The 22,235-nt window shown below is 36.4% G+C and overlaps 1 long non-coding RNA gene across 1 annotated transcript in view; it reads left to right on the top strand.

Moving 5' to 3' along the window:
- The first annotated feature begins 1,917 nt into the window (after nt 1-1,917).
- Nucleotides 1,918-22,235, top strand: part of LOC138715387 (uncharacterized) — a 37,064-nt gene continuing 16,746 nt past the window's right edge. The window contains exon 1 of the long non-coding RNA XR_011336272.1: nt 1,918-2,869. This is a non-coding gene — a long non-coding RNA (uncharacterized lncRNA). The remainder of the gene's footprint in view (nt 2,870-22,235) is intronic.

Below are 22,235 nucleotides of genomic sequence, written 5' to 3'. Positions count from 1 at the left end.
CTTTGCAGCTAGCCTGCGTGTGGTAGTACCACTGGCAGTTGCTGCACTGAGGCGGGCGCTTGCTGGGGACGTAGTCCTCAACTGTTACCCTCATCAGGCAGCACTGACGCAAGGCTCTCATTCTATCCCGGGTTTCGGGGGAATTCTCCACATCGACAATGACCATTGGGAGTTTGGCCTTTGTCCTTGATGAGTGCATCCTCGTCACTCGCCGGACGATTATGCTTTGGAATTCCAGGTCGCCCTGGATGTCCTCCTCATCTGTGTGAATATCTATTCCTCTTAGAACGAATCGCAGAGGCTTGTCGTTCTTGGGGCGCAACAAGTTGTACGCTACTCCCCGTTCGGTCAGGAACCTGCAAAGATTTGCGTAGTCCCTTTCGCAAACAGTTTTCACGGCCGTCCCGCCGCGCGCCCTGTACGAGCATAAGCCCAACGGTTCGTATTCGGCCTTGAACTCTAAGTTCAGTCGGCCCAGCGAGCCAGTGAAGGCTGGCGTAATAATAACGGGTGGGATATCACCACGTCGCCTAGTGAGGGCAGTCTCAACATCATCTTCCTCGTCCTCACTCTCCGACACGTGAGTACGAGCTGGGGAAGGGGGGCGGGGAACTGCCTCATCTACCTCAGGGGCAGCAGCCGTCTCCTGTGGGGCCTCAGGTTCGGCGGGGGGTGCTGCCTCCTCGGTCACGACTTGAAGAGTCGCCGCCTCCAATTGCTCCAAGGTAGAGAGAGCAGATCTCTCTTCCTTGGTGAGCTCACTAGAGGAAGGAATGCCGCCCTGCTCAGTCTTAGCTGAGCCCTTCTTCTTCTTTTTGGCCTTAATGACCTGAAGTGCGCCGGACCCAGATGGAATCGGCGGCACTTCATCAGCCAAGACCGTAACACCACGGCTATTCAGTCCGCTAGGACCGGGCAAGTCAATATGTGTCACCTCAGTGACCTTGGGAGGGGTGGGCTTTCTCGGGAGTCCTGAAGGGACTGGGATGGTGGTAGGGGGACGAAGCTCAAGGATCTCCGCAACGGGGACCGGGACAGGCGGCGTCCGTACAGGACCAGCCGATCGCAGGTTCCGACGTCTGGGCGGAGGAGTAATCTGCGCGGGACGCGACACGCGCAAGTAGGAGGTGGGCCCTGTCTGGCTAGTGCAAACTAGCAACCGCTTTACGCCACCTGCAGTAGGATGGCTCGTGGCCTTGTTGCTCTTAACTGGAGCCATTCGAATTACAGATTCGATCCTGTCAGGGGGGGGAGACCTAAGCGGCACTCTGTCCGCAGTGCAAGAACCTGCTAGGCCCCTTTCCCACTAAGGGTGGAAGCCCAGCAGTTACGCCCGACCGATCGCCGAAGCCTAGCCCGGTTAGCCGATCGCAGCAAGCGTTGCGGAGCCCGCCGGGGACCGTCGGTTTGGTTCGCTAATTTCGTTGGCCCTGATAAGGGCCGGACGAAAATTTGCGTAGCCCTCAGAAGGGCCGGGCAATAGTAGAAGAGTGGAGGGCGGAAAGCAAATTAGCCCGAAGGCCCTGCCTTTGGGCAGTCACTCCGGCACGGAGTCTCTCCCTAGCAGGAAGCCTGCCTAGGGGCCGAGGACGGCTAGGGGTCTCCTCGAGAGAGGACCCAATCCCCGACCGGGATTCGCCTGGCCTAGGGAAGTTAGTGCGCACAGCCCTCCGTAGGCTGCGCGGCTTTCTTCGCGCTGAGCGCCGGTGCGGCAATGGAACCAATAGGCTGCTCTTTAAGAAGTGCCGATTACGTAGGTGTCCGCCGCCTGGCCGACAGAAGTACGATGCTCGGCGCCTCGAGCACTGAGGAATCTGGTTAGTTGTCCGCTGTAGCTGCTTTCGCTGGTGCGCCAATCAGAAGACCTCAGGACACGTCTTGCTCCTTTCACGTCCAAGAAAGAACCACTACCGATGGTTTGTAGAGAGCGGAATATATAGATTAAAGATCGAAATCAATACGAGGGTTTTTACGAGAACGGATATGAAAGTATCTAGAAAAATAATGAAATTTAACACAAGAATTAAGGAAAGACTATTTACTACAAACAATTAACACTACCTATCAGCAGAGAACCCACACAAGGTATTGTAAATCTGCTGGTGTGTAAAACGTGCATTTAGAGCACATTTTGCAGCGTGGTAATATCTCGCGGTAAAAAGAAGAACCCCCAGAGGGAGGCTTCGTAATTTTATTTGACTGTTATATTGATAAATGACTGGAGATCATACGAGGATTCTAGGGCTAAATAAATGACAAAGTAGGAAAATAAAACAATTAGATTCCGTACGTCAAATGACGAAAGATTATCTATTGGACATAAACAACCGATTATATCAGCATGTACCAAAATATCATGTATGTGTGTTGAAAATTTGGATAAAACAGGCATTCGTACTAATTTTTGTGTGCTGCAATCTAGTGAGTGGAAGGAAAATCATGTTATAACCACAATGAGAAAGGAATTCGCAGAAGAAAGTATTACTCTATGGAGTTACCAGGACTCTGCCATCTAGTGTTGGTTATTGCAAGCTCATTTCTCGACACTAGCGACGCATAGCGTCCGTTATTTTCCAGTTGCGTCTAAATTTAATATAAGCTTGGTCAATCTGTTTTATATATGATCTAGGGTTATACTTTATTCATGCGAAGTAGACTCAAGATATCCGATAACATTTTTATTCACTCCAAACTGAGCAGAACTCCAAAATTGCGAGGTTTGAGCTCAGACTCAACTCTATTCACGTCACCCAATATGTTGTTGAATTTAATGCAAATTTTTACAAGTGGCAGAAAAGTTCTATTCTGTCAAAAATGTGAAAAATCTGTAAATGCGGATGAGTGGTATCAAGACTTCCAGCATTAGCAGGTAATGAACATAGAATGGTACTTCACTTGCAATCTCTAGACAAGTTCGTTTAGGTGAAGCAACTTCCTCTTCACATACCCCATTTTCAAATAGTTCTGAATATTACGCATGCAGAGCTTTTCTTTGATATGATATTCGTTTATATAAATTGAAAAGTCCAAAGCTTAGAAAGTTTCTTACAAAATACACAAATTTCGAAACATCAAAAGAATCAACATTAAGAAAAATCTATGTCCTTGTGTGTTAAGAAGCAATGCTAGGAAAGATTAGAGCAGAATGTGAAAATAAAAGAATATGCATAAGTATGGACGAAGTGGTAAGAAAGTTGGGAAATGTTGAAGTAGGTGTGCTAGAAAATAATGACATAGTTTCCAAGTGGTGGCATGTAGAAAAATATCAGCACCGAATCATGTAATGATGGCCCGCTTATTCAATGAATGTCTGCAGTTGTGGTCGAATGAGATCAAATTTGATAATGTTTTACTCTTATTTATGGATGCTACTCCATACAGCAGAAAGCCTTTTTGTAAGCTTCCCAAACATAATACACACAACTTGTATAATATATGGTTTACACAGAGTATGTGAGTACCTTATATTCTGATGTGGATAAATTCATTTCAGATGGCAAAAAAGTGTTTGTGAAAGTCCCAACAAGAATTAATTTGTTCAAAGCCAAAAATCCAGATCTTGCACTTCCACCTAGACTCATAGTTAAACTTGTCTCCATTGGTTTTCTATTTGGCTTATCTCAGATTTGTCATGTATGATTTCTAGAGGGAGTTCCGAAAAATTGAGACAAGTTTGACTCAAGCATATAGCGGGACTGAAGTTCCTCACTTTCTTTAAAACATCAACATTACTAGGTATTCTTGCAAGAAGTCTTTGGATGCTCGTTTTAGAAATTGACGACACCTTTGTTTTATCCCAAGAGCTATTTCTTCTGAAATTACTTTTTCCTTTAGTTTAGATTTCATAAGCAAGGGAAATTCATAACCGAAATCTACTCTCTCCAGAAGAAAATAAATAGATACAAATTCTAAATTCACATCACTTCTTATATTTTGAGGAAATAAGATCCTTCTAAGCATTGGAAGTGCAAATTTTTCCAGTTCACCTAATACAACATAGTGGTTCTACATTTTCTCTTTGAAAGAGTAGATTAATTCTTTCATATTCACTGAGAATGGGTGACAAGAATGTTAGGTAAATTTCATTACATGCATCAAAGTACATAGAACAAAGCTCCCTGGAAACATATTTATCACAGGCTGAAGAAGCCAAATCAAAATGCTGTTTCAGAGCATCACATTATTCTAAAATTCTCTTTACACAATTACTTCTTGCCAACCAACGAGTACATGACAATGGGATTATTTGCAAGGGATTCTGACCATCATAAATGAGTTTATACAAGTCCATGTACGATTCTCATCTCAGAGCAGATTGATGAAACCAGTTGTAGGCTTCTCTAACATATAGTCTATATTAGAGAGTAATTCTTCCGATGTGTGTGAGCAAACAAAGTGAACAGAGTGACACATACATTTAACAAGTATAAGTCCAGGGATGTCATTTTTCATTAATGTAAACAAAGAATGTTTTGGTTTACAAAGATTTGAAGCACCGTCAGTTGCTATTGCAAAACAGTTAAACAGATTAACGCTAAGTCTTCCCGAAAAAAATCTTTAATGTGCTGGTAAAGTACTTCAATGGTTGTACTTGTAACATTAAGCAGTCCCAAAAACTGCAACACAATTTTGTTCTTTTGGTCATTGCAATAACGGCAGCAAACACAAAGGTTTTTCACACATGCAGTGTCTGTCGATTCATGAAATATTAAGGAGAATGAAGCATTACTTAAGCCACTTACTTGCTCTTTTAACAAACTGGGTGAAATAACTTTAGTAATTAAAGCACTACACATCATTCTGTGGAGTCTTATATTTTGGCTAGCAGGTGAAGATGACGATTGTGGTGGTGAATCATTCTTTAAAAGTTCACTTAAATGATCTACATAGTAAATAGATGTGCGGCATGCTACAAAAACTGCTAGTTTTAATTCAAAGTGTGTCACTGTTTCTTTCTTAAAAACCATAAAACTTAATTTTGGTTGTATAGCAATTGCAGCAGATTTCTTCATTTAACCGAATCAGAATGTTTTTTTCAAGTCTCCCTTATGAGCCCTAATTTGAACTTACAATATGCTTTGTTGCTGTCTGTCTTTCAGTTCCTGAAGCCAGTTTGAGAATTAAGTATCATTTAACCATTTTCTGTTAAACATTTTGATATACTTCTCCCACTTTCCCATTTTCAGTATGATTACAAAACAAAATAAATGTATAAAAAGTTATTCACTATCACAATTTGAAAATGTTTCTGTGTATCCACTATCGGACTCAGAATGAAATAATTAGCCTACATTATAATTACAAAAAATCTCAAAAAGCATTTCACTAATATAACTTAAAAACTGTATATCACTTTTACAACAGATGCCAGTTTCTAATTTAAGATTACTGTATTAAACTACATCAGTATTCACAAAAATACGAACGCTTGAAGTGAAGGAAAAAAAAAGCAACTGATTATTATCTGCCTGCTGGCTGCACTGTGCCACTGCATTTCTGCTGATATTGGTGATGGCGAAATGAGTAAATCCCCGTACATTGGCTTGGTCATATGTTATTGTTCGCATAGATACTTCGTTTCTCGCAGTTAAGCTGGTGGTGAAATAAGGCTGGACGTACATTGTAACATTTTTTTTTTTTTCACAGAGGGGAAACTATTATTATACTTATTATTATTTTTCCACAAATTCAAATCAGAAAAAAAAAATAGCCCAAAAATAGCTCCGAAAATTTTTGAGTAGCCCAATGGTAAAAGTCAATAGCCAATTCAAATTTTAAGTAGCCCAATCTGGCAACTCTGAACAGAACAAGCACGAATGAGTCTGTTGGGTTCTTAGAAGTGTTGCCAACTCGTCAAATTAAATGTCACCAAATAATATTTAAAAAATCACCAAAATATACATTTTATTAATTTTACTTATATGGAAGCATTTGTGTTGATATGCAAATAAAAGATAGTCCCATTATTCATAAATTATAATCCTATATTAAGGCATACAGCATCATCATCATCCTCTCAAGTTGTCACTGTGAGCATATATGACTGAAAGGGTACCAGTTTGTTTAACTGCATCTTCTGGCAAACTGTAGCTATGGCAGCATTTGTTGATTCTTTTCAAGCCGAATTTAATACACATAATAACATGAAATGTTTCAATTTTTATTCTATTTTGCAAATTAGATTTGGTCAAATTCAGTACACTGAACGCGCGTTCAACATCGGCATTTAAGTTTCGAAGAGTTGAGAAAACAAGCATGTACGGATTTACACAAACAGTAACACTGAACTTCTTTATGAAGTACCATAAAAGTTTAAAAAGGCCATTGTGTAGTTTCGGCAACTGATTAACAAAGCAAACTCCTAATGAAACAGAATAACAATGCACTGACTTCTTTACTTCTTCATTCCTCTAATAATTTCCATTTCCTTATGCTCATGACCTCGTAATTCCTGTTCTCCGAGTTGATTCTATTTACTTGTCTATGGTTGATAGAGTGATGGTAGGGAGGGAAATCTCCATGTGGGAACATTAGACATTATTTTGAAATGCTAAGTGGTGCCAAACTTTTCCCAATCAATTAAGATGTAAGGTTAATTAAATGAAAAAATAAAATAAGTCAAATATTAAACAAGCAGACTTACTTTAAAATCACTAGAATTTCGACATGTCGCTAAATGACACTTTTTGGCACCAAATGGCTTCCCAGAAACACCAGATCTGGTGAAAAAATCACCAACTTGGCAACACTGGGTCTTAGAAGCACGTGATTATTTCGTTCTATGGCGCACTTCTGACTACCCGCGTTCCTACTTGGCTGTTAGTACAGATCTCATATTACTCTTATATATCTGACTCTGTGCAATGTCTCACTTGCTGTGAGGAAGCAAGGAGATGGGAGGCAAGTTGTAATGCTTTCCAATATGCTGACGCCCTTGTTGTAAGATAAGCCACTTGAAATTTAATGACACTGACCAGCAGATATAAAATGCGAGATCTGTACAATGCTGAGTTCTTGGAAATAAAGCCATTAACTCTCTTGCTTTGCAATATAGGAGAGAGTAATGTAGCAAATAGTATATTAACCATTTTAATGCAGACACCATATTTTTATGTTATGGCAGTTATATCGCCTACATGCAACCCACAAACTGTTTGATTATTTAGTGAGTCCATATTGAGTGGATTATCAGACAGTTCCACTGATCATATCCCCTCTTTGCCATTTAGGGGATGCTTATGCATGGTAGGTCAGCATGCTGAAATGGCGTTTCCTCCATTTTGATGGAAAAGTTATACTGCTGTGACTCAGTCCCCAGAGCCTCATTTGTTAAAAAACAGATTTCACCATGAGAAGATGAGGATAGGATTTGAGTAGGAGAGGTTGTGGAATGCACTTCAGTACTCCTTGCAACCCATATGGAAGATCGAGTTTTGATTATACAGTATATAGAGATTGGAACAGGCCAATAAACCAAAATCCTGTTATATATTCATATTTTCGCATGAATATATTTTACTGATAATAATTGATAGTTCCTTTTTTTCACTGTTCTTCAGAAATCTGTTTAGTGTGTGTGTGTGTGTGCGTGTGCGCGTGCATGCAGCGTGCGCTCTGGATTTAACAATGAAGTCATCATCCTTATCTGTTTAATGTAAATAGTCTATTTTATACTAATTTGACAGAGGAGTATATTTTATACTAATTTGAGAGAGGATAAGAAGATAAATCTGTATGTAGTTAAAACACAGCAATGATTGAGACTGGTGTATGACTGTTAAAACCACAGTAACTGTAAAAAGTAACTATGTTCAATTTTGTAATGCTTTTCTATTTTTATATTTAATTTATATTCAGTTTTTGACTACTCATTGTGCGTGGCAAAGTTAATTATTTTGTGTACTGTGAGTACTGTAAACTCTAATGACATAGTATTGGCACTTTACACACATTCTCCTTTCGAAGTAACTTCCCCTCCCTATGAAACCTGTGGTGGCTGAGTGGTCAGACCTCCTGCCTGTCATGCAGCAGCCGGGTTCGAGTCCCAATCAGGTCTGGGATTTAACACTTGTGGCGGATAAAGTCGCAGGTTTTTCTGGAGTTCTCCCATTTTTCCCCATACATCATTCCATAGCATTCCCCAATCGCCAGCTGGCGATGCACAGAGGGGGCTGGCCTAGGGACAGTTGGGGGGTGGGTTGGCACCTCGAAACCAGTATGCAGCGAACCTTAGTATAGTCAGCCAATGTGGGTTTGGGAATGCACCTAGCTTGAGGGTTAGCATAATAGATCGTAATAAGTCGCAGCGCTGGACCATAGTGCCCCCCTCTGGTAAATTCCATTTCACTCCCTATCCAACACTTCTGCCTGCTTTGGTACAATTCAGAGAATCTAGACCAGGTGTGTCAAACTCATTTGGGGCGTAGGCCATTTCATATTGTAACTTTTATACAACAATGTGACTTTTATTTCTACCTTTAACCACACACCCGTCAACAATGTGTATTCCACTCAACACAGAAACACAGTAGTCGTTATTGTACTTCACACAGCGACAATGACAATACGTGGGTATTATTGAGAAGAACAACAATGTACTCCTAATTTCTAATAATGTTCACAAGCACTATGTGCAGAACAAAACTGTCAGTTCACAGTTCGTTTGCCTTGGCTAGTTCTTCTCACTCACTCACTCACTCAAGTTCACTATACGTCGAACCCAAGCCTTCCAGATACAGTTCACTACACATTGAACCCAAGCCTTCCAGATATAGTTCACTACACATCGAACCCAAGCCTTCCAGACACGGTTTCCTGCACTTTGAACCCTGCCATCCAGATGCGGTTCCTTGCATGTCGAACCCAGCCCTCTAGATGCAGTTTCTTGCACTTCGAACCCACTGTATACTCAGATTGCTGCCGTATTCACCTAAGCTAAATTCATTAGAACTGATATAGGAAGACATCAAACAATGGGTAGCCTATCAAAATATAATTTTTAAATTAGAGGAAGTGATGGAATTGTTCCAACAACGGGTTGATGATATCGGTGTAGAAAAATGGAAAAAAAATATATGAACATGCCGAAAAAATCGAAGATCAGTATATTGAACAGGCAGGAACTATAAAAAATGTACTTGAAAGATTCGTAATTACGGGCGGAGACAGCAATAGTAAAAGCAACATCGATGAAGACAATGGCAATGATAATGAAAAACACGATGACAATGGTGGTGATATAATTATCTAGATCGAAAGTTTGTCTGATGAATAGATACAGTATATTGATTGCGTCTGTTTCTCTTTATTACTGTGCGTAGTCCCACATAATTGAACCATGGATATCATTTTATGTTTATAATCAGTTTGTATTTATAATAACATGTGATGTGATAAGTGATACTGGAGAACTGTGACTAGGCTGCGGCATTTATTCGCACATTGCAGATCCAACTGCATATTATGATGATGTCACGCTGCTGAGACGGTAAGTCACGTGTTTGTATAACTCTCTCTGCTGTGTGAGTAACCAAGCACACTGGCACAGAAGACCGTCCCTACTATACACACATTCACACTTGTAGACTAATCACTTTACGTTGATTAAAATGTATATAGATGGTATTATTTGTACATATAATGCATTCCAGGACACACTGCACAGCTGTAAGTGCATGGAATTATGAATCATGAGAAATATAGATTTTTATTATCATTTGTTAAAATCGTGTATATAAGGTGGTTTTGTTAATGTTCTAAACTGGTGTATATGAACTTCAGAAATGCCGTGCCTCATACATTATGGCCTGTTTAAGAAATAATATGTAATATAATGTAATAAATAATATGTTTTACAAAATAAATGTAAAAGTTTATAGGTTTTCATTATTGTTTGGCGAAATATTATTTAATATCTCACTTGCCTTATTATTCCATTATCTAATAAATAACATATCTTATGTCATTAAACATTATTGGTATCTCAGTTAAATCTTCCCATGGAAATCTTAAAACCGGAAATTCATAGGAACCAGAAATTCGTAGGAATTTGTGTTTCTGATGTTATAAATTTATGTAAAACTAGATTAATTGATGGTAAGATCAAATCATAATTTATATGTTTAAAAAATCTGCTTTTTTCTGCTTGTAACAATATTAACCTGTTAAGTTACTTCCCAATGCTTTCATCAACATATTTTGGGCAAGATTGAATATGATCAAATTTATTTTAAAACATAGAAATTAAACTGAAAATTGTTATCCATGTGAGCAATAACTGGAGTTACCTAAGGAAGGGCAAATATGAGGACAATAAATCAATAGGATTTCATTTTTTAAATATAATATAAAACTTCAGCCATGAGCAGAAGAAAATTAACAAAAATTTTTAACATTGAACTATCACCTCAGAGAAAATAATTACCTGTCAGTATTATAACTTCGAGGTGCTAAACATTGACAGTTTATTACATCTTCACATAATTCAAATGGAGGAAGATGATGACGAAACTAAAGAGTGGTTCTTTTGAGGGGTCAGTGAGCAGTTAAGGGGTGAAATGGGTGAAATTTCTATTTTCTACATTTTTTTAAGCTAGAGATTTAACTTTTTCTATACAACCTCCTGTTATTAGTATTAGTGTCCCCCAAGCTTCATTAGTACTGGTATCAATTTTTTGAGTGCTCATGTTTGGCTGCATAATCCCAGGACTTTGTAAAACTCCTTTTTAACGTTATTCAGGGAGAAAAAAAAAAGTGATCACGGGTATAGGGTTTGAATCTGCTCCTTCTGCTTGACACACGGAAGCCTCAGGGATCTGAGCCATTGAGATAAGACAGAAAGTTTCTCTTCTGCATGGCATGTCGATCTCATCATGAAAATCCAAATTTCGATGTTTCCCTACTGTATGATTTTCATATATTATTTACAACACGTTTACATATTTCTTTTTGCAGTTTTTCAAGTGAGTTTTGGAATGAGTTCCAACAACAAACCAAATACTGTAGAGTAAATTGAAATAAGTCAGTTACGCATTATCTTGTGTATCTGTGCTCTGAGTCTCAGATCATGCATAGTAGCTTATATCTGGAACTTAGAATATTTCAGCGTCTCATTCTTTTTTGGTGTGACTGTACATTCACTTTTGTTCTCTAATGTTCATAATCCATCCGTGTGAGTGATTAATCTTGATTAAGATCTGATATCCTTTGATTTCCCTTCACAATCATCCCTTGATTTCCCTTGACATCACAATTATGACATTTGGAGGGTTCAAGAATTTCTTCTTCATCACGTGAGGTACAAGAAAAAGCAAACATAAATATTTATAAACACATCAATGAAAGTTTTGCATAGTAAAAGTTGGATCATATTTACGTCAAAGGAAATATTTTTATAAAAAAGAAACAGCAAAGATGAAAACATTTCATTGTCAAATTGCTACCCCATTCTCTCTTTACTCTAACCTCTTCAACACAGTCGCTAATCAGAATTGAGTATTGTTCAGTTCTAGCCTTTGTGGCATGCTTCTTTAAAGGTCATTAAGATCTGTGACAAATGGTCCTACTCATATATGGCTGCTGCAGTAACTTCTTGAAGACTGTCAAGTAGATGTGAATGCTGAAAAATTTCCCTCATAAGCTTCCCATATATGTCTGGTAATTGAACAGGCCAGTTCATGTAGAAGATGTTATTCTATTGTATGCAGAATAAGATATCCATTTAAATTAAAATATCTGCCATAGTTATTCCCATATACATAACAGGTTGTAAAATCTCTGTGATGTTCCCAGCAATGGAAATTTTCGGTGTTTGGCAATCCATGATGATTCCACCCCAGAACATCAACCACGAAATGGATGGACTTACTGTACATTATTATACTGATGGTAGAATCCAGATTGCCTCCACACCCTAGTGTGCCTTGTGTCAGGCCTTTTGTGGTATTCTGGTTTCATCACAGACTGAAACATTGTGTCACTTTTCCATCATCCAGCTTCGTTGAGCTAGAGCCCAGTTTCTTCTATGAATCCAATTTTATCAGAACATGCCCTTCTGTTTCTCATATGAGATTACTGTAGAGCCATGTTGTTGAAGGTAGGATGTATACATGCTGCAATCTGCAGGTAGCAATCTTGGAGAGGTGTCATGACAGGGAAATGACCTGCCGAGGTTCACACTGTGGGTCTCTGTGTATCTTCTCCATATCTTTTGTTTAACATAACCCTGTGGCCAACATTCTGCTGGGTATTGTCACCATGTAGCAGAGCAACTATGAGAGTGTGTCAAAATGCCTTATATTCTACAAGGCATGTTAACACATGCGAGCACAAACAAACTGAGTACTGCACTGCTATGTATTGACAATACAAGTGTACATTATACAAACCATTTCTACGAAATTTCAATTAAAAGATGAGGGTGTCTCGATCTACAACAAAATATAATTCCTGAGTATCCATGGAAAGAAAAGAGTATTTGCATGCTTTCAATTACTTACTGGATATGACTGTTTGTCAAAACACTTGAACAAAATTGTAATTATTTCTTTACCATTTTGTCCATTGCGCAATCTTCAGGAAGGAATGTATCAGAATCATCTTCAGCTATGTCCAGCCTTTCCTCTAAATTCACTGTGTGCAAGAAATATTGGAGAGCAAGAGAATTAATGACTCTGCTGCTAAGAACTCAGCATTATTAACAACAATATACAAGCCTAGTACCAGTCTAAAATTCTGTCTGTATGTTTAGGAAATTACTCATTGAAAAACTGTTGTTGAACATGAAGTGTTGGTATGATGCATCAAGAAGAAATAGTAAATGAGGCATGGGGTGATGCATTATACAAAACTTTTGTTATTGGTAATGTCTTTATTCCTGAAATAGATGGTGGAAAAAAAGCTGGTATAATTGTATATTTCAAGTAAATACCAGTCTTAGCAATAATTAGTATTACTCTGTGTAAAAATATATAATTAAGTAAGCAATTTACTATTATACAGTGTGTCCACAGAAACATCACGTGATTATAATGTCTCTGTAGATAATCGTATTTAAATTAAACTAATTACATTAGGAAGGAAAAGTCAAATATTTTTAGTACCCCACAGACAATGTGGCTCCCATGTGACGTTGCAGACATCAAGGTGATATTCCCACTCATGCCACACGTGCTCCAACATGTCTAATGGAATGGACTCAATGGCAGCAGTGATACGAAGTTGCAGATTTTAAGGTAGTGGAGGTATGTAGACAAGAGTCTTTATGTAACCCCATAAAAAAAGTCACAGACAGTCAAGTCAGGGGACCTTGGTGGCCACTTGCAGAGGACATATTGGTTTCTGGCACATCCAATCCATCTTCTTGCAAGTTGTTCGTTCAGAACATTATGAACATCAAGATGTCAGTGAGGAGGTGCTCTGTCTTGTTGGAAAATAAATTCGTTGCTTCATCTTCTTCCAATTGTGAAAGCAGCCACTCAGTGAGCATATGGGTCATTCCATGCCAACTGAGCCTCTGAGTGATTTTTTCATTTATTAATAAAGTGTATGGTGCTTTGATATATCAACTGTTAAAAGTATGAATTACACTGCCCTTAAAGAAAATTTGTCTTGTATGGAATATTTTTGCAGTTTTTAATATGTTTGTTGGTAGGTTCTTTGAATAGTAAATATGTTATTTCGCACGCTTAAGTTTAAGATCCTGCTGTTGTCATAAAACACCATGTTGTTGATCTTGCACTTTTGGAGGAAAATGTATGAAGCTTTCCAAGTTCAAGCATATATTACAATTCAAGGTAAGATCAAATTCAGTAATTAATTATAGCACAATAAAAATTCCTGTAGCATGTAACACCCGTTACACAAAATATGCAATAAGTTTTAATTATGATCTTATGAAATATTTGTTCACAATATCCTGTAGTGAAAGTGAGATTATAAGGTTGCTTGTTGAGACCATAACATTTTTAAATTAATATTTAATTTATTTTATCCAGAAACGGTGTAACGGGTGTTACAACTCTTTAAGTAACGGGTGTTACAGTATTCATGTAATACCAGTTACAAAATGTTGTACTTGAGTGCTGTAACCTATTAGAATAAAAAATAGCTTTTAACTCTCTCTTAAGTAGTTTAAGTAGTTAGAGTCCATTCTGTATAAAATATTTGTTTGCTCTACCGCGATCTAATGCATTTGATTGTGTTTTTTTCCAGAAATGGCTCCTGTAAACAATCGCATGAAAAAAACAGGTTGCATTTGGGTTCTAATGATACAGTGAAATCCTATGCCATAATAAGTAGTGATTTATCACTGAACAAGTATCCAGTCTGGACTTTCTTTAGCACCATAAGATGATGATTCCACAAATTTTGGGGATTCTGAAGATGGGATACTGACAAGTGAAACACAAGTGATTCCCATGTCAGTGTACAGTATTGATATATCTGAAATTAAGCCTGGCATGTTTGTTTTGGTAGGGTTTTTAAGTGAAAACAAGAAACCCGGATCATCAAAGGGTGAATAAAAGTTCCAATACATTGGAATATACCAGAACCAAGCTGACAATGAAGAGGACGTTAAAATTACGTTCCTGAAAGTTTCTGGGCACAGCAAAAAATCTTCAAAGCTGATGAAAATGATATTTATTTTGTAAAATTTAGTCAACTGGTCACCTGATGTTAAGTGTTAAGAAAACAGACTGTATTATGAATTCAGTGACAGTGTAAATGAAAAAAAAAATGTTTAAAATTAATTACACATGCACTGAAATATCTGTAAAACAACCATAATTTGAATGTTCCTCAATAATTAATCTATTTATTCCAATCTAGGCTATTTAATAAATAGATTGTGCTCTGAGAATTTTAAAAAAGATAATTTAATTATTTACATAAAATAGAATTGCTATTACACAGGAATTTCGTTATATTAAATTTTAATAGTATTGTTTTAATGAAAACACGAAGAGTGTCATTAATCATTTCAGTAAAGTAGAAATATTTGCACAGTGTAACACCCGTTACAAGTCATGTAACACCCGTTACAGAAGCTTTTCTTGAAAAAAATTAAATATTTTAAGCAGAAAGGAAAATTGAGAACATATTTGATTTTGTCAATGTTTAATATATATCCTTATAAAAGGATGTTAATTTGTATGCATTAAACTCACAGAATTTTACACCTTTCAATAACTATGTAAAAGTTCATGTCTAAATCCTGTAACACCCGTTACACCATCTTTTTTACTTGTTATTCAATTTCGTTAAAATAAACTTAGGATTATATTATATCAAAATGTTCAGAAAATGTAGAGGAAATAGTTTTAATAAATAAATTTTGATTCTATTAAGGCTGCATTGAAAGTGTTCTCTTTTTAGCTTTGTGGATGTAACACCCGTTACAATGGAATGACCCATGTCAAGATAATTCATAATGGTGACAGTGTTCTCTTGAAAGAAAACTGGATCATAACACTTTCTGTTTCGATACAGCAGAAAAAATATTTAGCTTAGAAAAGTCACGTTCAACCTCGAAAATGGAAATGTGGATTCTTGCTTCCCCAAATCCTAACATTGTGCGTGTTTACTTTTCCACTAATGTGGAATGTTGCCTCGTCACTAAAAATGAATTTTGCTGACATGTCTTCATCATCCTCCATTAGTGTCAATAAATGTTCACAGAAAGCAAATCTTTTGCAGGATCATCAGGTTTCAATTTATGCACTAATTGCAGTTTGTAGGGGTAAAACCTCATCGAATATGTAGGACCTTGAACAAAGTGGATTTAGGGATGTTTAACTGAAGGCTAGCTCTATGCATAGACTTCTTGGGACTATGTATAAATGCTTCCCGCAAATGTTCCACAATTTCCTCATTAACAGGTCGTTTCCCTGAATAGTCTTTCCTATGATCACATATACATCCATGTTTTACCAAGTCTCTGTACCACCTCAGAATCGTCTTGTCAGTAGGTATCCCATGTTGAAATACCTGTCTGAAGACACACTGAACTCTCATTACACTTCATGTGCTATGGTATTTCAATACACACCATCTACTTTCCTGTAAGTTCGCCATAACTAAATGCTGCAGAATTCACACTGAGTTGAAATGTAAACATTCACACCATTTAACACAATTTACCTCTATCCAACACTCTCAAAATAACAAGTGAAAGTGGGAACAGTGTCTTTTTTTTTTTTTATTATGATACCATCTATTGTTTTCCGCTAACAATTACAATAAAATTACACATCCCCTGAAATTCTTTGAGCTGTTCATTCTAATGGCACTGGTATGAATTTCGTAATGCACGTAATTACAAAATTATAGCAGTTTATAATCACGAAATATTTCTGTGGACACAGTGTATATTTTGAATATTGAAATTAGAATATCTATATCATCAATCTACGAACCTAGCAGCAGAGAGATGTAACACATATTTTGAGTGCATATATACCATCAGATTACATAATCACTACTTTTATCAGCCCTCTTATTGCCTGCAAGATACACAAACTTTGAAATAAGTGTTATACAAATGTAATGTGAATGAACTTGTGCTAAATGGTGGACAGCATACCAACAATGTAGTAGAAGATTTTCATTCACAATTTCAGAGATTAGTCATTACCTCATCAATATACTGAGATTTATCCAACACCTCTAAAAGCAACTGTCCGAATCACAGGGTGTAGTCACTCAACTATTAGAAGATGCCATATGCAGAAAAAAATACATCAACGTCAAATCTTGTAACTAAAGAGTACAAATACACCAGTGACGTTCCATAATATTTGAAGGGCCATTTCGTACTACAGCAACACATCAAAGCCGAAAACATTCTTTCACAAGAGGGAAGATGAGAACTATCCTTTCATTTGTGGTAAAGAGACCATAACTCGTACATGTTTGTTTTATAGAATTCCATTCATGGCTTCATTATTATTATTATTATTATTATTATTATTATTATTATCATTATCATTATCATCATCATCAAATAATTTCCAGTATATATAATCTCTACAAATAGAATTTAATTTTTGCAAATAAACTATCTGATTGGAAACTAAATTGATACTCGTGTGAGACAACACTGTGGTCTTTCACCACTTCTCTTTATCGTCTACATGAATTTTATAATCAAAGAATTCAGGAAAACCGGACATGGCTGTATACCAATCAATAGGACTTGAAATTTGGACACACTGATGTTTGCAGATGACTTAGTATTACTTGTCACATCTGAAGATGATTAGAACGCTCATTATTCAGTCTAGCATCAATTGCAGTAAAATATTCCATGGAAATCTCCTCCGAGAAAACTAAGATTATGGCCTTTTGTGGGAGAGACTCAATACCCAGCAAAATATGCTTAAACAACACAATTTTAGAAAGAGTGAATATTTTTAAGTACCTTGACTATAAATTCACTTTTTTGGAAAAACTAGACACCTCGAAAAAAAAAATAAATAATTTCAACAGATGTTTGGGTATAATAATCTTCAAACCATCTTTAGTACAGAAACATACACGCATAAAATTATGTAACACACTGGTAAGATCTGTCCTTACAGCAGTGAAGCATGGACTCTGCGGAAGTATGAGAGAAGGATAACAACTAGTGAAATGCACTTCATGCAACGAACTGGCTTCACCAGGTGGGATTGGAAAAGAAATTATATACTGCTAAATCTGTAACACCAGTCTTGAACTACCAGAAAAATTGACAGGACTATCTTAACAGGATGCATAGAACACGGATCCTGTGTCCACACCTGTGGAATTACGGCTAGCGGGTCTGGCTACGAAACCAGGTGGCCTGGGTTCGGTTCTCAGTAGGAGCAAGTTACCTGGTTGAGGTTTTTTCCAGGTTTTCCCTCAACCCAATATGAGCAAATGCTGGGTAACTATCGGTGCTGGACCCCAGACTCATTTCACGGGCATTATCACCTTCATTTCATTCAGATGCTAAATAACCTGAGATGTTGATACAGTGTCGTTAAATAACCTACTAAAAAAACACGGATCCCTAAAGCCATCATGCAATATCACCCACGTGGGTCATCTGAAGAAGAAGTTGCTTGAGAACATCAGTGTAATATTTTGTTCAGACAGTAACAGTTCTTCAAGAACTGATACGTGGAAAGATGATGATGACTGTTATTATTATTATTATTATTATTATAACATAGTCTATGTTCGTTATGCAAACAATTTCTCAAAACCAATTTTAACAAACAAAGGTTTATGACAAGGATTCAGTATCTCACTTTTGCTATTCAGTGTATATTTAGAGCAGGTTCTAAAAAAATTGGAAAGGAACTTGCCAAGGTATGGATACAGAAATTAATAACAGGCATATATTCACATTGAATTTTGCAGATGATTAAATAGTGGTGGCACAAAGCCATTTTGATTTGGAATTTATGGTATGGAGGTTACGAAAATGGTACAAGTCAGAAGGTCACATGGTAACTGTAAATTATGATAAAAGCGAATATTTCGCACAGTAAACTCAAACAGAAGACAAAATTTGGTTTTAGACGAAGGAATAGAAATTAAGCAAGTTAGTCAATCTAAGTATTTGGGAATTATGATTACTGCATCAGAAGGAATTTGCAAATATGAAGTAAAGAATTAGAATAGAACAAAGTAAAAGGACTATTTCCTGTTTGGACTAGGGAAAAGTATTTGGAAATGTACCAAGAAGTACATTGGAAAAGCATTAGTAGAATAGATTTTAACTTGTGGATGTGAGATTTGGAATTTAAATACATATTTTAGAAAAAGACTAATATAAATGGAAATCGACTACCTACATATTATTTTATTTTATCCGTCTTAGCATTTATTTTATTATTGTAAATATTTTTGTTTTATCACTATTATTATTATTATTATTATTATTATTATTATTATTATTATTATTATTATTATTAATGAATTATTTTGTATTACAATCTTTGTATCATTTCTGTCACGATTATTCTATTATTATTATTATTATTATTATTATTATTATTATTATTATTATTATTATTATTGTCACTATTATTTCTATCATCAGCATTATTACTTGATTCCTGTAAAATTTAAATAGACTACTGGACTGTACCCGAGCACGAGCATATGCTCATTTCTGGTACAGTATCTATTCATATGTATTCATTTCAAATATAAATTGTAAGCTTAAATAAATTTGAATTTGAAAAAAAAAAAAACATAAGAAGTGCCAGAATTTCAAGATTACAACATAATATTACAAATCAGGAAGTCTGGAGAGGAATGAACACTATAGATGCTGTACCTCAGAGATTGATCACAAAACGACTCCGATGGTTTGGTCACCTATTATAAATGGAGGAGACAAAATGGTCAAAGCAACTACATCTAAGAAAATCAACAGGAAAGAAGAGAAGAGGCAGACCCAAAAGAACATGACAAGAGGATAGCTCGGGAGAACTCAAGAATCGAGGTCAGAACTAATAGGTGGCTTTGGAGATTTGGCACAGCATTAGCTGTATAACCTGTCATTTAATAATAATAATAATAATAATAATAATAATAATAAAATAAGTAATGAGGGGGAAAAAAACTTTGAGGAGGCTGAGACATAGATGGGAGGATAATATTAAAATGGAGTTGGAGAAGGTAGAATATGATGCTAGGAACTAGATTAATTAATCTTGCTCAGGGGACCAATGGCAGGCTTATGATTGTGAGGGCAGCAATGAACCTCCGGGTTCTCTAAAAGCCATTTGTAAGTATATGATAGTAATATACCGTAATAATGATAATACATTATTATTATTATTATTATTATTATTATTATTATTATTATTACTACTACTACTACTACTACTACTACTACTACTACTACTACTACTACTACTACTACTACTACTACTACTACTATTACACTAGTGAACAAAAAAATTTTTTTGTCATACCTCCAGAGTGAAAATAATTGATTCTTATGTAAATCCATGCAATGGTCCCAAATAGTACATTATGCAACGAGCCTATAATGATAGTAATTAAGATGCGAGGTTGTTTATGAAACGAGCGCAAGCGAGTTTCATAATTTTCATACGATCGTCTTAATTTTCATTATAGGCAAGTTTCATACGACTCTTTATGCTCGACCATATTTCTAATTTGAAATTTGAAAGTATTCATGTTATGGTTATGTGACTGGGGAGCGAACTGACCTTGTGCAATCTCGTAAATTGTGAGATGTGCGCAGACGCGAAAGTATTGATTTTTTCCGGGCAATGAATGTCAACAACCTTGATATAATCTAGTAAGATAAACGTTAAACTTGATATAACCTTGAAATTGAATTCGACATTGAAAAACGAGATGAGAAATTGAATTTATTTGAATATTATTTACAATTAACGCTAATTATTATAGTAACAGAACATAACCTTCTGCGACAGTATTGGATTTCCAGCCTGCATGACGTTTTGCTAGTTGTCTTTCGATTGCATATCCAAGAATAATCGAAAACCTGAACTTTAATGAATAGGTGCACTTTAATGACATGCATTAAAGGACTGCTACCAGGTGTATAATTACTACATTTCGGCATGGTCGAGCATAAAATACCTTTTGCTATTGGGCTGAATAACTGCTTCAACAAAGTATGGAAATTTCAGTTTCAGTGCTAGTAACATTTGAAAGCAGTCTACTTTTGAATTATCTTTATCTTCAATAGCTACTCTAAGGTTTTTGTGAAATTATTCATAACAAATTATCTGTATCTAGCTTATTAAAATAAGAAATCTTTGACTTGTAAGTTAGCACTTTCTGAGGATTTATGCCTACATCACAACTCTGACCAGCCACCCCTGGATTGAAGAGCTCATTGAGAGCTTGGAAAAGCATATTTGTTTCATTTTCTACCATGTCCGTATGATTAGACAGTTTTACTTGACACCTTTTCATACATACAATAAACTTTTTTGTAATTGTTTTCTTGGCTTTTTCATTGGAGACACCTTTTAAGATTTCGTATGTGTCATATGGCAACCCCCAGTAGCATATATACCTAATGCTAAATTTAATAAATTAAGTTCATCCCATAATTTATGGGCAAAAGGGTACTTATATCCTTCAAGTTATGTTATTAACTTACTAATTTGCTCTGACACTTCACTGACAAATTTACATTGAATCTCTACCGTCATAGAACTAATTTCATCTTTCAAAATATCTTCAATGAAGGAAGAACTACTGTTTAATATTTTTTCCTCAAGTGATAGGAAGAAGTTTTCAAAGCCAAGAAGTATTTGTCTAAATATACAACGCTTTGAACCATGAATTCCAGCGTGTTATAACTGGGATAGAAAAGAGAACAGGAGCTAGATATGGCCACTTTTCCCGAAGATAATTACCGGTATTTAAATACGTACTTTTCATTTTTCTAAAGTGCAAAAAAGCAAGCTTAAGCTTGACACAAAGGTATTCAATTCTGACATATCTTTCAAAATGACATCTCCTATCAAGTTTATTTTGTGCGCAAAACATTGAAAATGTAACAAATGGTCTCCAATAATTGTTCTTAAGGCCTGAAAACATGTCATATATGGAGTTGAATCTGAAACCAAACCCAGGATGTTATCGAACTTAATGTTGTAATCTTTCAAGGCACTGATAATAGCTCTGCTACAGGCTGTACCATTTGTCACACGAAGAAAACAGACATTTTCCAGATGCACCTCCTGGTTTTTACTTGGTACCATCATTCTGAAGCGTAGATAGATAGATAGATAGATAGACAGGTACCGGTAGGTAGGCCTGAAAACATGTCATATATGGAGTTGAATCTGAAACCAAACCCAGGATGTTATCGAACTTAATGTTGTAATCTTTCAAGGCACTGATAATAGCTCTGCTACAGGCTGTACCATTTGTCACACGAAGAAAACAGACATTTTCCATATGCACCTCCTGGTTTTTACTTGGTACCATCATTCTGAAGCGTAGATAGATAGATAGATAGATAGATAGATAGATAGATAGATAGATAGATAGATAGATAGATAGATAGACAGGTACCGGTAGGTAGGTAGGTAGGTACAGTGGCGGTGCGTCAATAAGAGCACGTGAACACCTTGTTTCCATTAATGCACGACTAGTTCTATTATTTAATACCGTATTGGTGTAGTGGGAATGTATAATATCAGGATCGAGTATTTTAAACTTCCCGCATAATCTTGCATAAA

The sequence above is a fragment of the Periplaneta americana genome, chromosome 15, assembly GCF_040183065.1.
Source record: "Periplaneta americana isolate PAMFEO1 chromosome 15, P.americana_PAMFEO1_priV1, whole genome shotgun sequence".
NCBI classification, from domain to species: Eukaryota; Metazoa; Arthropoda; class Insecta; order Blattodea; family Blattidae; genus Periplaneta; species Periplaneta americana.
Note: the sequence above shows the minus strand (reverse complement) of the source record. Positions and strands in the feature narration are given on the sequence as shown.